Source organism: Arachis hypogaea, chromosome 11 (assembly GCF_003086295.3).
Source record: "Arachis hypogaea cultivar Tifrunner chromosome 11, arahy.Tifrunner.gnm2.J5K5, whole genome shotgun sequence".
NCBI classification, from domain to species: domain Eukaryota; kingdom Viridiplantae; phylum Streptophyta; class Magnoliopsida; order Fabales; family Fabaceae; genus Arachis; species Arachis hypogaea.
Window position 1 is genome coordinate 82,692,221 of NC_092046.1, and position 20,537 is coordinate 82,712,757.

A 20,537-nucleotide genomic window follows, 5' to 3' on the forward strand; every position below is an offset into this window, starting at 1 on the left:
ATTTTGCCTTGTTCTTTTATCTCTTTATTTGTTTGCTTCCTTATCATTGAAAATCCTTTTGATTCTCACAACCAAAATTGTGTGCACTCATTGGCATTAGTTCCAAGGGAGAACGACCCGGGAGTTTAAATACTCTCGGTTTACATATTTGCTTTGAATTGTGACAATATCTTGGATTGAATTTTGATTGAGAGGATCCATTGCCGGTTTGGACTATACTCACAACGGAATTACTTTGTCTAGTTTTCCGAATTGGCATAAATTCTCCTCTATCAAATTGCCGCCGTTGCCGGGGAGCTAGCGTCATGAGTGCTATATTTTGGTTGTTGTAAATATGTCCATAGTGTGAATAGATACTTTTTGGTTGCTTGTTTGCTTTTGTTGGTTATTAGGATTTTGTTTCTTTTGTTACTTGATGTCTTTAGTTTTTATTTTCTATTTCCTCTATGAGTCATCACCCTCTTGGTTTGTAGTTTGGTTGTGCTTATTTTGTAGGGCTTGATAACCTCAATTTTGGATTGCATTATGGGATTGGAGCACCAATTTTGGGAGGAGCAACCTTCTCCATATTACAATGAACCAAACCATCCCCAATATGCATATCTAAACCAAGGATATGGTGGATTTCACTATGGTTATGCACCTCCACCACCTTATGCCTATGACCCATACCCTCAACATAACTCTCAATCACGACATTTTCAAACACCACACCACCACCACCATATACCTTCTCACATGCCACCTCATGATACTCACCAACATGAATCACCTCCCATATATCCAACCTTCTTCCCAACCAATAAACCTTCCCTCTTATCCCAATGTAAAGCTTTTCCACCCTTGGCCCAAGACCATCAAGACCTTCAAGCCTTTCTCCAAGTGCAAGAAGGATTCCAAAAGACTCAAGGGCAATTCATGGCTACCATAGCCGAAGCAGTGAACTGCTTGGTTCTTCTACGCTCATCCGATCAAGATATTTCTCTTAGAGGATGTAAGGAAACAATTGAAGGGCGTAGAGAAGAGGGGAAGGTGGAGCCCCAAGGGAAATAAGAAGAGTTAGGTCATGACATGCAACAAGAGGGAGAAGGTGGAGTATGTGAACTGGAAGAGAGAAGGGGAGAATTGAAGGAGATTGATCAAGATGAGGATTCCATCATTCATGGTTTTTTGTCCTCTTTGATCAATCCCCTTAAGGATCCTAATGAACCTCTTCCCCTTGAGTTTGAGAAAGACATGGAGGTAGACTTCTCACAACCTCCTTGTTATGATGTGAGTGATGGGGAAGAGGAGGAAGAGGTTGGTAAGGAAAGAGTTGTCAACCAAGAACATATTGAGTAGGTGGCAATTTCATCTATGAGCTTCATTAGCCCGCATCAATATGCTATCTTGGAGACGGACTACCAACTCATGGTCCTTCTTGGGTTGGTGCATGGTGGAAAAAGGAGTGTTGGTAGCCAAAGGACTCCAAGGATCATCAAGAAGGTTAATCCAAGAATCAGAGTTCAAGTGGTATATAGAGCACAATTGGGTGATTTCTGGAGAATGTTGGGTTGCTACAAAGGTCGTTTGAGAGCTTTTCCATCCGGCTTGAAGCATGAAGATCAGAAACATGGAGAACGGGAGACTAGAATATGGGATCCCAGAGGAGCCTCTAAGTGCAAGCTTGGTTGGAGGTTCAAGGAGGAGTGGAAACACAAGCCACCCTAGCAAGAATCTCCATAAAAAGTCCAACTTAGGACTATAAACCAAACTGCTAGATGGGAGACACCCCACCATGGTAACATCTTTCTTACCCTTCTCTTTGTTTATAGTCTTAGTTATTGCATAATTGCTTGTCTTAGTTAGCTTAGGATTAGTTTAATTTCTAGTTTAGATATGTTAATTTGCATATGGATCATGATCTTGTGATGTTTTGAATGTTTGGGGTTGAAATATGTGTTGAGCTAAGGTAGAGTGCCCCATAAATTGAAGAATTTTTTTTGAAAAAAATAGGACATCTGTGCGTGCGTACAAAACCTCTACATCTAGCGTCCTGTGCGTATACACCCAGCTGTGCATACACACACCCCCTTGCAAAGCCTCTGCTGGCAGCACTCGCATGCTTTGTGTGCACGCATTCCCCTGTCTTTTGCACCCTGTGCATGTGCACCCACTCGTGCGTATGCACACGACCCCTGTTTCGCACACTCTGTGCGGCCGCACAGGCCTGCGCGTCCGCACGCAAGCTGGCAGCCCCTCTGGTGGGAGCGTTGGCATGGCTTATGCACGTGAACACAACCCCCTATCTTTCCCTCTGTGCGAGTGCACGGACTTGTGTGCGCACGCACACATGATCCCTCCTTAAAAAAATCTTCTGTGCGCACGCACAGGATATGCGTGCGCACACTTATTACACCCCCTTCTGTCTAGAGCGTTCGCATGACTTGTGCGGCCGCACCCCTCCCCTTTTCACCTAGTGTGTGTACGCACACATGTCTGTGCGTACGCATAAATGCTATTTTGGGCAAAGTTTTTATTTCTCTTCCAATTAAGCCCTAAAGCACTCCCACCCCTTCCATCCCTTCCTTTTCTTGCTTTTTGCATGTTTCTCTACTTGTTTTACTTCATTCTTATTGCATCGTTTCTTTGTTTTAGTAATTACATTAGTTTTACTCTAGTTGGTATTGAATAAATTGCAAGTGTCACTTTATGTTAAATAGGTTTCTTGTCACTTGAAGTTTAAACCAATGCATTTATACTTTGCCTTGGATTACTAGTATCTAGTGGGTTTGATAACTTGTGTTTTGATTGTACCACTAGGACAAATTATATAAGTGCACTGAGTTAAGTGAATTGAGTTGAAACTTACTTGTCACCATGATTTCCATATTAAATTCATCACGTGACCAGTACTTGCTCCTTGTTAATGCTTTGCATTTGTTTGAGTGACTTAGCTGGATTCTTATCACGCTTATCACTTTTTGTAACAATACCCTTCCATGTGACTTTTTCATTATGCTTCATGATGAGTAGAGAGTTTTTGTTCATTATTGAATTGGTTGTTGTTTATTGTGCTATTTTATAGTAATCTTGTGCTTTAACTTGCACAATTACAATAGCCAATATCTTAATCACTGAATTCACTTTCATAGTTACCTAAGGTTGCTTGTGTCTTAAGTTTTGCTCATTCTCCACTTGCAACCTAGGTTACCTAATTGAGGGACATATGCTAATTCTTTTGATTGTGTGATCCCCATTTACCCGGCCAATGTGCGTTGTTCTAAACCGTGCACACTTAGAACACACACATTGTCATACCACACATATCTCACTTTTCCTCAATTGTGTTTATTTTTTTACTCAGCAACTGGAACCCCTGAGCCCACCAGCTGAAGGTGGAGCTTCATAGCTCCTCACCACCAGATTTTGTTCATGCACGGAGGACCGTGCAACGCTTAAGTGTGGGGGAGGATTCGTCATTTTGGGGCGTAAACTTACTTTTCTGAACACTTTGCACTTTATTTTTGTTTCTTTTTATTATATTTTTTGTAGATATTTAGAGTGCTTTTGATTGTTTCATTGCATTTTCTTCTAGTATATATATCTTAGCTTATGCATAGTTTATTTCTAGTTATTGCATGTTGCATTTTTGCATCTTTTTCTTAGTATATATTTTATAGATAGAAGTTGTGATTAGATGATGTGAATAGTATAGCACCTAGTTCAATCTTGTCCTAATTGTTCATGTTAAATTTTGGATGTTGAAAATTAGGAATAGAACTAGGGAAGTTTTTGAAATTGCATCCATCACATCATACATACATATAGGAAATAATTTTGGTGAAAAACAACAAAGATTTTCAAGATTTTTATTTTTAGGGTATTCTATAGAATTGATTTAGAAAATTATTTTTAAAACTTGCTTGAATGATATTTTATGGAGCATAGAAGAGGAAAGAACAAAATACCATGCGAGTCTTTGAACTTTAATGAGTGGTTGCACATTATAACCACAATTTTTGTTCGTTGTGTGCTACATCTCTTCTATGATTGTGATCTTGGTTTTGCTTGATTCTTTATTTCCGATGTTTGATATTTTGAATGCATTTAGCATGATTGAGGCCATTTTTGAATTAAACTCACTCACCCATATGGACCTACCCTTGCATCTACCTTTGTTAATCCCTTTTGAGCATTTTAATCCCCTTTGTTCTAATTGTTAGCACATCACAACCTTAAGCGGAAAAACCATGAATAACCTTGAATTGCTTCTTTGATTAGCTTAGGTTGAGGAGTGTGTGTCATTTAAGTATGGAGGAAATTTTGGGAAGCATTGGTAGAGAAACATTTTGTTTTGGGTTAATTATTGAAAATTTAGAAAAAATGGGTGCACATTCATGTATCAATTTGCTTTAACCATATGCATTTGTCATAGAAAAAGAAAAAAAATAAAAAAAAATGAAATGAAAGAAAAATATAGTAATAAGATGGGACAAAAGTTATCCCAAGAAAAAAAATATGAATGAGAAATGCATATGTGTTTTAAATAGAACTAAGGCATGAATGTGTGTGTGAAAAGAAGTAATGGGTGGCAATGATGCATTGTTGTGATTTGATTGATATAGGTTGAGTTAGATACTTAAGCTAATCAAAGATTCAATCTTTTAGTCCACTTAGCCATATTTATCATACCTTACCCCAACCCCATTACAACCTTCTAAAGACCTCATGATACTTGCATACATGCATCAAATACTTGTTGATTGTTAGATGAAAAGCAATCCCTTGAAAGCATGATTAGAGGAGACTTGAGTGATTAAACCTTAAACACTGAGTGCTTAGAGTGTATACACACCTAGTGAGGGTTCGATCACTCAACTCTATGTTTCCATACTCTTATCATGTATTCTTGCAAGTTGCTTCATTTTTTATGAGTAAATCAATTCTTTAGATTTTTTATTGCATTGAGTTATTTCTTTGCCTAGCCCTATATGTCTATATACTTGCTTGGTATTTGATTGTTGCTTTCACCAAATCAATAGGACATTATAGATAGATAGATAGATATAGTATATTCATACTTGCATGCACATAGGTAGTTGCATTCAATAAGTTATTTCCCTTTTGATCATTCTCCTTATGTGTTTAGCATGAGGACATGCTATTGTTTAAGTATGGAAGAATTGATGAATCCATATTTGATGATATATTTGGCTATAATTGGATGGATTTCATCACATAAACTCATACTTATTCATCACCAAAATAGCATACTTTTGTGTTTGATCCCTAAATTGAGCCTAAATATGAAAACATGCATTTTTGTGCTTAAATTAAGCAATTTAATCTCACATTTATTCAATTCGATGCCGTGATATGCTTGTTGAGTGATTTCAGATCCTAGAGGCAAGAATGGGTTGGTAGAAGTGGAAGAAAGCATGCAAAAAGGGAGAAAGCATGAAGAAAACAAAGGAGAAGAGCTTAGCCATGCGTGCGTGCGCACAAGGATGCGTGCGTACGCATAAGAAGGAAATCAGCATGCGTGCGTGCGCACAACCACCTGTGCGTACGCACAAGAACCCAAGCAGAGCGGATCCAGAGCATCGCGAAGTGTGCGTGCGCACAACCCTCTGTGCGTACGCACAAGTGGAAATTCAGCGAGGTGTGCAGACGCACACGTCTGTGCGTCTGCATAGGTACCAGTACGTGCCTTCATTAAAAATGCACATGACTTGCGATTTTGGGGCTCTTTTGGCCCATTTCTGAAGGCTTGGAGGCTGAAATGAAGGGCTATATGAAGGAGCAACAACACATAACAAAGGGGAGCCATCTTAGAGTAGGAAAAACACACAGTAGGAATAGGAGTAGTGTAGATTAGGAAATTCTCTGTTAGGTTTAATTAGGGTTTGTAGCATTTTATACTTCAAGTTTTGCTCTTGAATTTTGCTATTTCATTGTAAGTATTTCTTTAATTCCTCTTTTATTACATTACTTGTTCTACATTTCCTTACACTTTAATTTTCTTTGTCAATATTTACTTTGCTTTGCAATTTTGGATTTCTAGTTGTTTAATTTGATATTTGATGGCTTTTATATGTTTGTTTGAGTTGCCTTTATTGACTTTGAGCATTTATGGTTCATAGCTTTCCTTAATTTATTACCAATTTTGCCATGTTTTGTGAATATGCATACTAAGTGTTTGATGAAATGTCAACCCTAGCTATAGGGTAAATTTCCACCCATTGGCTTGGGAAAAATGAGTCTATGAATTACTAGAGCCATAATGTCCAACATTTAGTGATAATTCTTGGGAAGTTAGTTGATTCTTATTTCCATTAAAGCTAGCCTTTTATCAACTAGTTTGGTAAGTTGGTTAGAACTTATGGATTAAGGTCAATTATGCTTGCTTGACTTACTCCTCGATGTTTGGGGTTAACTAGGCGAGATTAACTCATGATAATTATCATAGTTGTGGTTATGGCAAGGAAAGGATCCCATAACTCATCCCAAGTCAAGGTTTCATTTATGTTTTGAACCATTTTTCAATCATTTTATAGTTTTACTTGTTTATATTACATGCATAGTTCTTTTGTTCTTTCATTACTTTATTAGTTGCAATTTTGCCTTGTTCTTTTATCTCTTTATTTGTTTGCTTCCTTATCATTGAAAACCCTTTTGATTCTCACAACCAAAATTGTGTGCACTCATTGGCATTAGTTCCAAGGGAGAACGATCCGGGAGTTTAAATACTCTCGGTTTACATATTTGCTTTGAATTGTGACAATATCTTGAATTGAATTTTGATTGAGAGGATCCATTGCCGGTTTGGACTATACTCACAATGAAATTACTTTATCTAGTTTTTCGAATTGGCATAAATTCTCCTCTATCAGTTGTAACGACCCAATTTTCAATATGTCTAGATCATACCGGAAATTGAGCGCTACCAATTTGTCTTCCTAATTATTATCTATTATTTATCATATGAGCCTGATTCGTTGTTAAACGCGTAGTTAATTTGCGTGGTGTATATTTTTTTTTGAAAACGTTTGGATTAATAGACAGAATCATTTATAATCAATTCACAAGTAATAACAGATAAAGCAGTTATAAATAACCACACAAAAATACGTCACAAGTAGTTGACAACATTCGGTGATTCAGCCTTTATTAGCATATAGACTGTTAGTTAGAACACCCCTAGATATAGCTAAATAATATCTATGTACATATATATATACACAACATCCCAGGTCCTCACCTGTTCAAAAGGTCCCTAAGCTGACACCTAGGCTAGCCTAGACTCTATACTCACCTAGTCCCTTTAAACTACTAAAGCGAGGGAAAGTACGTTCTAAGTCTTCACAACTCAAGTCAGGTGGAACGTCATCAAAAGATAGAACATCATCTGCTACTCCTCTGCACGATCAGACTTTTCCACAGGACGTCTCTCTGGTACCTCATGAAGTAGCCACACAATAGGAATCTCGTACATAGGATTTAGGTTAAAGTGCGCATACGAACAGGGTGCAGACGTTGGCTGGTCTCACAGTATATACATATAATCTGAGAACGATATTCACCCTAGACTCAGAAGACTACCTAGAGCAGAATCCTCTTCTTGCGAACGGTCATTAGCGAACTATGGTAAGGTACTCTTACTTCCATCTGAAGGGGGAAGGGAGAGAGAAGGGGTAAGAACTGGGGAGTTCTTAGTAGGGTCGGGGTTATTAGTTACGTTCATTTATTTGGGGTCGATTAGTAGACGAGTAACATAGTATAGCGAAGCAGTAAATAGAAGATAAAGATAGAAAGAGAAAGTAGAGACAACAAAAAGCAGAACACAAACAAAAGAATACAAGAAAATAAAACACAGAAATAACATACGAGTAGACAAACATAAAGAAGTAGATCACACACAGAAAGGAATGCAACAGAGAATGATGCGCAGACAAGAATGATGCATGTCTAGCCCTAGCGCAGGCCATGAGCTCATGTGTCGGTTGGCTGCCCGCAATCCCGACGTTTATCCGGTCACGAGTAATCCCGATTTCCCGAATACGATTTTCCGTTCCTAAATAAATGCGCATATAATAATAGCCGCTCATTTGAGACAGCCTCTGCTTACTGCAGGAAAATATATATATACTCTGCTCTGCTCTGGGGAAGCGGAAAATAGCTGTAAGTAACTTAGTTTCCCTACAGAAGCTCTGGGTTGCATGAAGCAACTAATATATATATAAATATAGCTCTGGGTTGCATCAAGCAACTAATATATATATATATATATATATATATATATATATATATATATATATATATATATATATATAGCTCTGGGTTGCATTAAGCAACTAATATATATATATAAATATAGCTCTTTATATTATATTACTCTTCTCTTTATATCTCTTTACTCTGTTCTGGTTTCTCTTTTCTCTGTATCTCTTTACTCTGTTTTAATTACTCTGTTCTCTGTATCTCTTTTCTCTTCTCTGATTACTCTTTTCATCTGTATCTGTATTAATCTTTTTCTCTTTATCTCTTTACTTTACTCTGGTTACTCTGTTTTCTGTGTTTCTCTACTCTGCTCTGATTTCTCTGCTTAACGTATGTATTTAAAGTTTATGTAAATTTTGGTATGAATAGTTCGCCTGTCCCAAGTATAGGTTCATTAAGTCTATACTGAAACAGTTTAACTTTTCATATAATACCTAACCCTAGTCGCAACTCAAGGACTAACTATGTTGCCCTAGTTCGTTCACTAATTTCTGTCTATTTTTCTGTTATTAAAACTTTACAGACTTTTCTTTTGATTTTTATCTTTTCTTCAAATTTTTATCTTTTATTTATCTTTGCCTCACTAATATATTTTTACCACTCCCTAAGTGTTTTATGGAGGTAATTATGGGATTCTACGCTTAAAGTTGTCTTTCTAAAGCTTTTACAGAAAATTGCCTTTTCCGTATTATTTTATTATTTTTATTAAAATATTATTTTTAATTAAATATTATTATTTAATATTTTATTATTTTTTATTATTTTATCATTAAATTTTCGAAAATTAACTTAATTTTACTTTTAACCTTTAAAATTCACTTTTTACCACCCGTAACTTTTAATATTTCTACTTTTACCACCCTAACTTTCAGAAATTACCAAATAACCCCTCAAACACCAAAATAATTACTTCCTTGCCCTTTCTAAGATCTAAAAGGTGTTCTTCATTGTTCTTCACCACACTCAAAGTGTTCTTCGTGTTCTTCATAAATTCTTCAGATTCTTTCTCTGTTTTTACCCGTTTTTCAGTCTTTTCAGCAACCGATTTTTACTATAGTTCATAATAAATTAGCAGCCACTAAAACCCCATCTTTTCTACATGATTTCAACACAAATTGAACCTCAATTTAAGCTTAGGGTTTCGTTTTTCCAGCTGCCCAAGAACATGAACTTTAAAGCTTGAATTTCATCAAATTTCATTAAAATTTCACCAAATTTTCACCAAGAATCAATCATATATGCAACCAATTTTTAGCACAGACAATTTATACAACATTCACACAACTCAAACACAAATAATCAAGATTAATTTCGTGACACCCTACCTGGTTTTGCAGCTCCTAATTCGGTTAAACTTTCAGGTGGTCCTTAAGCACTTTTTCCTCCTAAATCACATCAAGAACAACTTTAAATCCAAAAACTCTCAACTGACCAAATCTCACTCAGTATGTTAGGAAGAGATATCTCACCTTAGACTTGCTGGAAATTCACGTTTCTTGGCCCTCAAGTCAAGTTAAGCATGATTTCTAAGGAAGAACATCAAGAAAACACATGTTTTGCATGGTTTTCCTTGAAAACCGAATTGAAATGGGAGGGAGACAGTCATCTCACCTTATTTCCATCCTTGATAAGTTACATGGTTATGTAGAGGAAGAAGAGAGGATCATTTTGGTGAAATCAGAGTTTTGATTTGAGTTTTAGTTCAGAAGAAATCAAGCTTTGAAGATTAAGTGTTCATGAAAGTTTCTCTCTTTTCTCTCTTGTTATTTTCGGCCAAAATGATGAAATGAGACAGCCTTGGAGGTCTTGGGGGTGTAAGGTGAGTTGTGATTGGTTGGCTTGGAGGTGGATTAAAATAATATTAAAATATCTCTGGTGTACAACTACTAAAACTAGGTGTACTGGAACACTCGTAAAAACATCTCTAAAAATTATTTTCTGAGCTACTAGCATAAATGACACTAGTAACATATTTATTATGAGAATAGAACATTTATAATGAGGCCTTAGAATTGCTAAATTCATCAGAGAGTGCTGGTGCTAAGCTGCACCAGTAAACCGTAAACCCGGTTAAACCGATTTTCTGTTTTTAACAAAAACAGACCAGGTAACCCTATAATGTCATTCAAGCATTTTCTAATACTAATATAATGATAATATTATACTATTATCTCTCTCCTCTCATGAATCGAGTCTGGTTCGTCAAACAGAGACTATTTACGAAAATCAGAATCAAAACTGCCAACCGATACGGTTCAAAAACTAGGTTCTTCGCGATTGCATTATCGAGCTTGCCTCAAAGGAGGTTCTAGATTAAGGATGACATAATGATAATGAGGATTGAGATACTTGATGATATAGCAGAGTTGTTCCCTTTACTGATCTTCTGGAGAAATCTGTACTTTTAGAAAAGATCTCATGTACTCGAAAAGCAGGGTTGTTACATCAGTTGCTAAGACAAAGATCGGCAACAATCACCTTGACGACCTCGCAGAAATCTTCGGTCAACTAAGAAAATACAACATGCGGTTAAATCCCGAGAAGTGCGTATTTAGCGTCCAGAGCGGCGAATTCCTCGGCTTCATGCTCACAAGCCGAGGTATCAAGGCGAATCCAGAAAAATGCCGAGCTGTTTTAGACATGACAAGCCCACAAACCATCAAAGAAGTCCAATGATTAACAGGGAGACTTACTACACTCTCTAGATTTTTACCCTGCCCAGCTTCTAAATCTTTATATTTTTTCCAAACTTTAAAAAAGAAAAAAGCTTTCCGTTGGACTGATGACTGCAAACAAGCATTCCAAGTTATTAAAGAAAATGTTTCAAAATATAAAATTCCATCGTTGAAAGTATAGTCTAAACCGACAATTAATTCCCAAATCAAATGTTAAATTCAAATCACAACAAATATAAACTGAGAGTATTTATTGGCTATGAAGGAGAGCATGGGGAATTGGGAATGAAAGCAAGAGAGCAAGAAATGTAAATAGCAAGAAAGTAAATGAACATCCAAGGAATGTAAATGGCAACTCTTGGTAAGAATTGGATAATCTAGGCTTCCTATCCTAGTTGTGGACTACAAACATGGCAATTGTGTGGAAGCAATACAAACTAGTCAATCCTCCTTGAGAATTAATCAAAAGGTGTAATTGATCTCAATCCATAAGTCCTAGTCAATTCACTAATTACTTAGTGAAAGACTAGCGTCAATAGAAACCAGATTAATTAACCATTCTCACACAATGCGGAATGGACATCCACAACTCAATTCCACCCAAACATCAAATTTCTCAACCAAGAGTGTGAAAATTAAACATGCAAGAAATTAAACATCAAAGCAAATAAAAGTCAACATAATAAAGTCAAAGCAATTAAATGCAAGTAAATGAAACTTAAAATGCAAGAAACCTCTTGGCAAGTAATTGAAGGCTAAGGCTACCTATCCTAGTCATTGACCACAAACATATGATGATTATGAAGAGTTAATCCTACTTAGTCAACCTTACATCGAAGATAAGTCAAATAGGCATAGTTGATTCCAATCCCTAAGTCCTATGTCAACACTAGGGGTCACATAGAGTCAAGGAAGACCAAATCAACTAACTACTCTAATGTATCAAGAAAGAATGGACATCAATAACTCAAGAATTACCAAAGTCAACAATTCCAAGCCCAGAGTGTAGAAAAACTAAGTGAAAACGAAGCCAAGCATTTTATCAAACACTTGGTGTGCATGAAAAAGCATCATCTGAAACTCTAGAATTCATTCTTAAAAATTCTGAAGAACATAGAGTAATTTTTTTTTGAAAATTTTTTTCGAAAATAAAAAAAGCTTTAAAAATAAAATAAAATTACCTAATCTGAGCAACAAGATGAACCGTCAGTTGTCCAAACTTGAACAATCCCCGGCAACGGCACCAAAAACTTGGTGCACGAAATTGTGATCTCAACTGCGCCAACAGCTTGGTACGCACGATCGTAATCTCAATTCTTTTTCACAACTCCGCACAACTAACCAGCAAGTACATTGGGTGGTTGTTCCCACGGAGATTGTCGGATTGAAGTAAGCTATGGTCATCCTTGTAAATCTCAGTCAGGCGGATTCAAATGTTTATTTGGTTTTGATAATTAAAATATAAATAAAATAGAAAATAAAATAAAGATACTTATGTAATTCATTGGTGGGAATTTCAGATAAGGGTCTGGAGATGCTTTGTTGCTTCTGAACTTTTGCTTTCCTACTGCTTTCTTCCAACCATGCGTTACTTCCTTCCATGGCAAGCTGTATGATCCTCTCGGATGAAAACAAATCCATATGCGCTGTCACCGCACGACTAATCATCTGTCGGTTCCCGCTAGCGTCGGAATAGGACCATTGTCCTTTTGCACACTGTCACTTGTGCCCCACATTCACAGGTTTGAAGCTCGTCACAGTCATCCCTTCCCAGATCCTACACAGAATACCACAGACAAGGTTTAGACTTTCCGGATCCTGGATCCTACTTGGAATACCACAAACAAGGTTTAAACTTTCCGGATCCCAGGAATGGCTGCCAATAATTCTAGCCTATACCATGAAGGTTCTAATCTTAGATTAGAAACCCAAGAGAATATACTGCAGCTGTCGTCCAATGACTACATTGAACATCATGTAGATCGCTTTGTGGTTGTCAGGCACGCGACTTTGGCTAAGCGTGTAACGAAGATTGGGTGATTGTCACGGGTCACCCCTTCATTCTGACTTAACTGAATTAAGTACGAGAGTATATCTTGGAGAAGAAGTAGGCGTGAATTGAATAGAAAACAGTAGTAATTGTATTAATTCATGAAGAACAGCAGAGCTCTACACCTTAATCTATGGGGTGTAGAAACTCCACTGTTGAAAATACATAAGTGAAAGGTCTAGGCATGGCCATGAGGCCAGCCTCCAAATGTGTACAATGGTCTATGAGAACATAATATGGTTAAAAGACTAAGGTCTAAGGACTAAACGTCCAAAGATATAAAATAAATCCCTAAAAGTAGTTTTTATACTAAACTAGTAACTAGGGTTTACAGAAAATGAGTAACTAAGTGCAGATAGTGCAGAAATCCACTTTCGGGGCCCACTTGGTGTGTGCTTGGGTTGAGCATTGAAGCTTTTTCATACTTAGGCTGTTCCTAGAGTTAAACGCCAGCTTTGGTGCCAGTTTGGGCGTTTAACTCCAATTTTGGTGCCAGTTTGGGCGTTTTATGCCAAGATGTTTTAGGCTGACTTTGAACGCCAGTTTGGGCCATCAAATCTTAGGCAAAGTATGAACTATTATATATTTCTAGAAAGCGCAGGATGTTTACTTTCCAACGCAATTGAGAACGTGATAATTAAGCTTCTATAGCTCCAGAAAATCCACTTCGAGTGCATAGAGGTCAGAATCCAACAACATCTGCAGTCCTTTTTCAGCCTCTGAATCAGATTTTTGCTCAGGTCCCTCAATTTCAGCCAGAAAATACCTGAAATCACAAAAAAACACACAAACTCATAGTAAAGTCCAGAAATATAATTTTTGAATAAAAACTAATAAAAATTTAATAAAAATTAACTAAATCATACTAAAAACTATGTAAAAATAATGCCAAAAAGGGTATAAATTATCCGCTTATCACAACACCAAACTTAAATTGTTGCTTGTCCCCAAGCAACTGAAAAAAAAATAGGATAAAAAGAAGATAATATACAATGAATTCCAAACTTATCAATGAACTTAGTTCCAATTAGATGAGTGGGATTTGTAGCCTTTTTGCTTCTGAATAGTTTTGGCATCTCACTTTATCCTTTGAAGTTCAGAATGATTGGCATCTATAGGAACTTAGAATTCAGATAGTGTTATTGATTCTCCTATTTTAGTATGTTGATTCTTGAACACAACTACTTTATGTGTCTTGGCTGTGACCCTAAGTATTTTGTTTTCCAGTATTACCACCGGATACATAAATGCCACAAACACATAACTGGGTGAACCTTTTTAGATTGTGACTCAGCTTTGCTAGAGTCCCCAGTTAGAGGTGCCTAGAGCTCTTAAGCACACTCTTTTTGCTTTGGATCACGACATTAATCGCTCAGTCTCAAGCTTTTCACTTGACACCTTCACGCCACAAGCACATGGTTAGGGACAGCTTGGTTTAGCCGCTTAGGCCAGGATTTTATTCCTGTGCGCCCTCCTATCCATTAATGCTCAAAGCCTTGGATCCTTTTTATTTTACCCTTGCCTTTTGGTTTAAAGGGCTATTGGCTTTTTCTGCTTGCTTTTTCTTTTTCTTTCTTTCTCTTTTTTTTTCGCATATATTTTTTTCGCATTTTTTTCTACAAGCTTTTCACTGCTTTTTCTTGCTTCAAGAATCAATTATATGATTTTTCAGATTATCAAATAACATTTCTCCTTTTTCATTATTCTTTCAAGAGCCAACAATTTTAACATTCATAAACAACAAATTCAAAAATATGCACTGTTCAAGCATTCATTCAGAAAATAAAAGGTATTGCCACCACATCAAAATAATTAAACTAATTTCAAGATATAATTCGAAACCATGTACTTCTTGTTCTTCTGTAATTAAAAGCATTTTTTATTTAAGAAAGGTGATGGATTCATAGGACATTCATAGCTTTAAGACATAGACACTAGACACTAATGATCATGTAATAAAGACACAAACATAGATAAAACATAAGGCATAGAAAACGAAAAACAGAAAAATAAGAACAAGGAAATTAAAGAACGGGTCCACCTTAGTGATGGCAGCTAGTTCTTCCTCTTGAAGATCTTATGGAGTGCTTTAGCTCCTCAATGTCTCTTCCTTGCCTTTGTTGCTCCTCTCTCATGGCTCTTTGGTCTTCTCTAATTTCATGGAGGAGGATGGAATGTTTTTGGTGCTCCACCCTTAGTTGTCCCATGTTGGAACTCAATTCTCCTAGGGAGGTGTTGATTTTCTCCCAATAGTTTTGTGGAGGAAAATGCATCCCTTGAGGCATCTCAGGGATTTCATGATGAGGAATTTCCTCATGCTCTTATTGAGGTCCATGAGTGGGCTCTCTTGTTTGCTCCATCCTTTTCTTAGTGATGGGCTTGTCCTCATCAATGAGGGTGTCTTCCTCTATGACAATTCCGGATGAATTGCATAGGTGACAAATGAGATGAGGGAAGGCTAACCTTGCCAAAGTAGAGGACTTGTCTGCCACCTTGTAAAGTTCTAGGGATATGATCTCATAAACTTCTACTTCCTCTCCATTCATGATGCTATGGATCATGATAGCCCGGTCTATAGTAACTTCAGACCGGTTGCTAGTAGGAATGATAGAGCGTTGGATGAACTCCAACCATCCCCTAGCCACGGGTTTGAGGTCAAGCCTTCTTAGTTAAACCGGCTTGCCTCTTTTATCTCTCTTCCATTGAGCGCCTTCCACACAAATATCCCTAAGGACTTAGTCCAACCTTTGATCAAAGTTGACCCTTCTAGTGAAATGGTGAGGATCTCCTTGCATCATTGGCAAGTTGAATGCTAACCTCACATTTTCTGGACTAAAATCCAAGTATTTCTCCCGAACCATTGTGAGCCAATTCTTTGGGTTTGGGTTCACACTTTGATCATGGTTCTTAGTGATCCATGCATTAGCATAGAACTCTTGAACCATTAAGATCCTGACTTGTTGAATGGGGTTGGTGAGGATTTCCCAACCTCTTCTTTGAATCTCATGTCGGATCTCCGGATATTCACTCTTTTTGAGATCGAAGGGGACCTCGGGGATCACCTTTTTCTTGGCCACAACTTCAGAGAAGTGGTCTTGATGGACCTTTGAGATGAATCTCTCCATCTCCCATGACTCGGAGGTGGAAGCAATTGCCTTCCCTTTCCTCTTTCTAAAGGTTTCTCTGGCCTTAGGTGCCATTAGTGGTTATGGAAAAATAAAAAGCTTAAGCTTTTCCCACACCAAACTTACAAGATTTACTCGTCCTCGAGCAAAAGAAGAAAGAAAAGAGTAGAAGAAGAGGAAATGAAGGAGATGGAGGTGAGGAGAGGGTTCAGCCAAGGGGGAGAGAAGTGTTTGTGATGTGTGAAAGTTGAGGTAGTGAGGAGGGGTATTTATAGGGTAAGGGAGAGAGGGTAGTCGTGTATAAGGGGTTGTGTTTGGGAGGGGAATGGTTTGAATTTGAATGGTGAGGTAGGTGGGGTTTAATGATGGATGGATGCGAGTGGTGAAGAGGTTGTGGGGAAGAGGGTAGGATTTGATAGGTGAATGGTATTTGGGGAAGAGGTATTGAGGTGATTGGTCAATGGTGTTTGGGGAAGAGTGTTATGGAAAGGTTTGAAGAAGAGAGAAGAAGAAGTGGGGTAGGTGGGGATCCTATGGGTCCACAGATCCTGAGGTGTCAAGGAATTCAAGTCCCTGCACCATTCTGGCGTTCAAACGCCCATTCTGTGCCAATTCTGGCGTTTAACACCAGCTCTGCTGCCTTTCCTGGCGTTAAACGCCAGTTCTGCTACCTTTTCTGGTGTTAAACGCCACTCTGCTGCCCATTTCTGGCGTTAAACGCCAGCCAGATGCCCATTTCTGGCGTTTAATGCCAGCCTGTGCCAGACAGCCCTTTCTGGCGTTAAACACCCAGAGTGCTGCCCATTCTGGCATTTAACGCCCAGAATGCTGCCAGGCTGGGCGTTAAACGCCTATTCTGCTATCCTTACTGGCGTTTAAATGCCAGTAAGCCTATCCTCCAGTGTGTGCTATTTTTAATGCTGTTTTTCATTCTGTTTTTGATTTTTTAGTTGTTTTTGTGACTTCACATGATCATCAACCTAAAAAAAACATAAAATAATAATGGAAAATAAATAAATATAATTAAATAACATTGGGTTGCCTCCTAACAAGCGCTTCTTTAATGGCAATAGCTTGACAGTAAAGCTCTTAGAGAGCTTCACAGAGATTCAGAGCTTAATGGTGGCCTCCCAACACCAAACTTAGAAGTTGAGTGTGGGAGCTCTATTTGACTCTGTATTGAGAGAAGCTTTTCATGCTTCCTCTCCATGGTTACAGAAGAAGATCTTTGAGCCTTAAATACAAGGTAATCCTCATTCAATTGAAGGACTAGCTCTCCTCTGTCCACATCAATCATAGCTCTTGCTGTGGTTAGGAAGAGTCTTCCAAGGATGATGGATTCATCCTCATCCTTCCCTGTGTCTAGGATTATGAAATCAACAGGGATATAAAGGCCTTCAACCTTCATTAAGACATCCTCTACAAGTCCATAAGCTTGTTTTCTTGAATTGTCTGCCATCTTTAGTGAGATTCTTGCAGCTTGCACCTCAAAGATCCATAGTTTCTCCATTACAGAGAGGGGCATGAGGTTTATACTTGACCCAAGGTCACACAAAGCCTTCTTAAAGGTCATGGTGCATATGGTACAAGGTATTAAGAACTTTCCAGGATCCTGTTTCTTCTGAGGTAATTTCAGTTGAACCAGATCACTTAGTTCATTGATGAGCAATGGAGGTTCATCCTCCCAAGTCTCATTACCAAATAACTTGGCATTCAGCTTCATGATTGCTTCCAGATATTGAGCAACTTGCTCTTCAGCAATATCTTCATCCTCTTCGGAGGAAGAATACTCATCAGAGCTCATGAATAGCAACAGTAAGTTCAGTGGAATCTCTATGGTCTCTATATGGGCCTCAGATTCCTTTGGTTCCTCATTAGGGAACTCCTTGGAGGCCAGTGGACGTCCATTGAGTTCTCTCTCACTGGAAATTATTGCCTTTCCCTCCTCCATGCATTCAGCCATGTTGGTTATATTTATGGCCTTGCACTCTCTTTTTGGATTCTCTTCTGTATTGCTTGGGAGAGTACTAGGAGGGAGTTCAGTAATTTTCTTACTCAGCTGACCCACTTGTGCCTCCAAATTTCTAATGGAGGACCTTGTTTCAGTCATGAAACTAAGAGTGGTTTTAGATAGATCGGAGACTATAGTTGCTAAGTCAGAGTGGCTCTGCTTAGAATTCTCTGTCTGTTGCTGAGAAGATGATGGAAAAGGTTTGCTATTGCTAAACCTGTTTCTTCCACCATTATTATTATTATTAAAGCCTTGATTAGGCTTTTGTTGATCCTTTCATAAGAAATTTGGATGATTCCTCCATGAAGAATTAGACGTGTTTCCATAGGATTCTCCCATATAATTCACCTCTTCCATTACAGGATTCTCAGGGTCATAGACTTCTTCTTCAGAGGAAGCTTCCTTAGTACTGCCTATTGCAACTTGCATTCCAGACAGACTCTGAGAAATCATATTGACTTGCTGAGTCAATATTTTATTCTGAGCCAATATGGCATTCAGAGTATCAATCTCAAGAACTCATTTCTTTTGAATTGTCCCATTATTCACAAGATTCCTTTCAAAAGTGTACATGAACTGGTTATTTGTAACCATTTCAATGAGTTCCTGGGCTTCTGCAGTCGTCTTCTTCAGATGAAGAGATCTTCCAGCAGAGTGATCCAATGACATCTTGGACAATTCAGACAGACCATCATAGAATATACATATGATGCTCCATTCTGAAAACATGTCAAAAGGACACTTTCTGATCAATTGCTTGTATCTTTCCCAAGCTTCATAGAGGGATTCACCTTCCTTCTGTCTAAAGGTTTGGACTTCCATTCTAAGTTTGCTCAACTTTTGAGGTGGAAAGAATTTGGCCAAGAAGGCATTGACCAATTTTTCCCAAGAGTTCAAGCTATCTTTAGGTTGTGAGTCCAACCATGTCCTAGCTCTATCTCTTACAGCAAAGGGAAAAAGAATAAGTCTGTAGACCTCAGAATTAACCCCATTGGTCTTAACAGTGTCACAGATTTGCAAGAATTCAGCTAAGAATTGATGAGGATCTTCCAATAGAAGTCCATGAAACTTGCAATTCTGCTGCATTAGAAAAACTAATTGAGGCTTAAGCTCAAAGTTGTTTGCTCTAATTGCAGGAATTGAGATGCTCATTCCACAGAAGTCAGAAGAGGGTACAATAAAGTCACCAAGCATCTTCCTTGCATCTCCACCATTGTTGTTGGGTTCGGCCATCTCTTCTTCTTTTTCGAAAAATTCTGTCAGATCCTCTCCAGAGTGTTGTGCTTTAGCTTCTCGTAGCTTCCTCTTTAGAGTCCTTTCAGGTTCCAGGTCAGCTTCAACAAGAATGTTCTTATCCTTGATCCTGCTCATATGAAAAAGAAGAGAACAGAAAAGATTAGGAATCCTGTATGTCATAGTATAGAGATTCCTTTATGGGAGTGGAAGAATAGAAGAGTAGAATGAAGAAGGGAGAAGATGAAGAATTCGAACACAGAGAGAGGGAGAGGGTTCAAATTTTTAAAAAGAAGAGAGGTGTTAGTAGATAAATAAATAAATAGAAAGAGATGAGAGGGAGAGAATTCAAAATTTAAATTAAAATAAAAGGAAAATATTTTTGTTTTTATTTTAATTATTAGTTAGTATTTGAAATTTAAGAGAAGAGATAAAATAAAATTTAAAAACTGAATGAATTAATTAAATAAAAAGAGATTTTTGAAAAAGTTAGTGATTTTCGAAAATTAGAGAGAGAAAAGTAGTTAGGTGGTTTTAAAAAAGATATGATTGAAATAGTAAACTTTTAAAATCAAACAAAAAGTCAAGTAGTTAATTGAAAAAGATTTGAAAATCAATTTTGAAAAGATAAGAAGTTATAAAAGAATTTGAAATTAAGTTTTGAAAAAGATATGATTGAAATTTGTTTTCAAAAGGATTTGAAAAGAAAATTAAAAAGATTTGATTTTTGAAATTAAAGTTGATTACTTGACTAATAAGAAACTAAAAGATATGATTTTAGAAGTTAAAGATTGATCCTTCTTAATAGGCAAGTAACAACTTGAAAATTTTTTTGAATCTAAACATTAATTGCTAGCATTAATTTCGAAAATTATGAAATAAAAATAAGTAAAAGATTTTGAAAATCAAATTTTAAAATTTTTGAAAATATTAAGAAGGAAATTGAAAAAGATTTGATATTTGAAAAAGTTTTGAAAAGATAGGATTTTTAAATTAAAAATTTTGACTTGACTATTAAGAAACAACTAAATTTTAAAACTTTATGACTAAATCAAATCAAACTTTCGAAAATTATGAGTAAAATAAGGGAAAGATATTTTTTTATTTTTGAATTTTTAATGAGGAGAGAGAAAAACAACTAAATGATGCAAAACATAAAAATTTAAGATCAAAACTAATAA

The 20,537-nt window shown here is 37.1% G+C and overlaps 1 non-coding gene across 1 annotated transcript; it reads left to right on the forward strand.

Moving 5' to 3' along the window:
• The first annotated feature begins 18,846 nt into the window (after positions 1 to 18,846).
• On the forward strand, positions 18,847 to 18,954 carry LOC112725991 (small nucleolar RNA R71). The gene has a single exon (XR_003165066.1). It is a non-coding gene; the product is annotated as a small nucleolar RNA R71 (small nucleolar RNA).
• Positions 18,955 to 20,537: the final 1,583 nt, after the last annotated feature.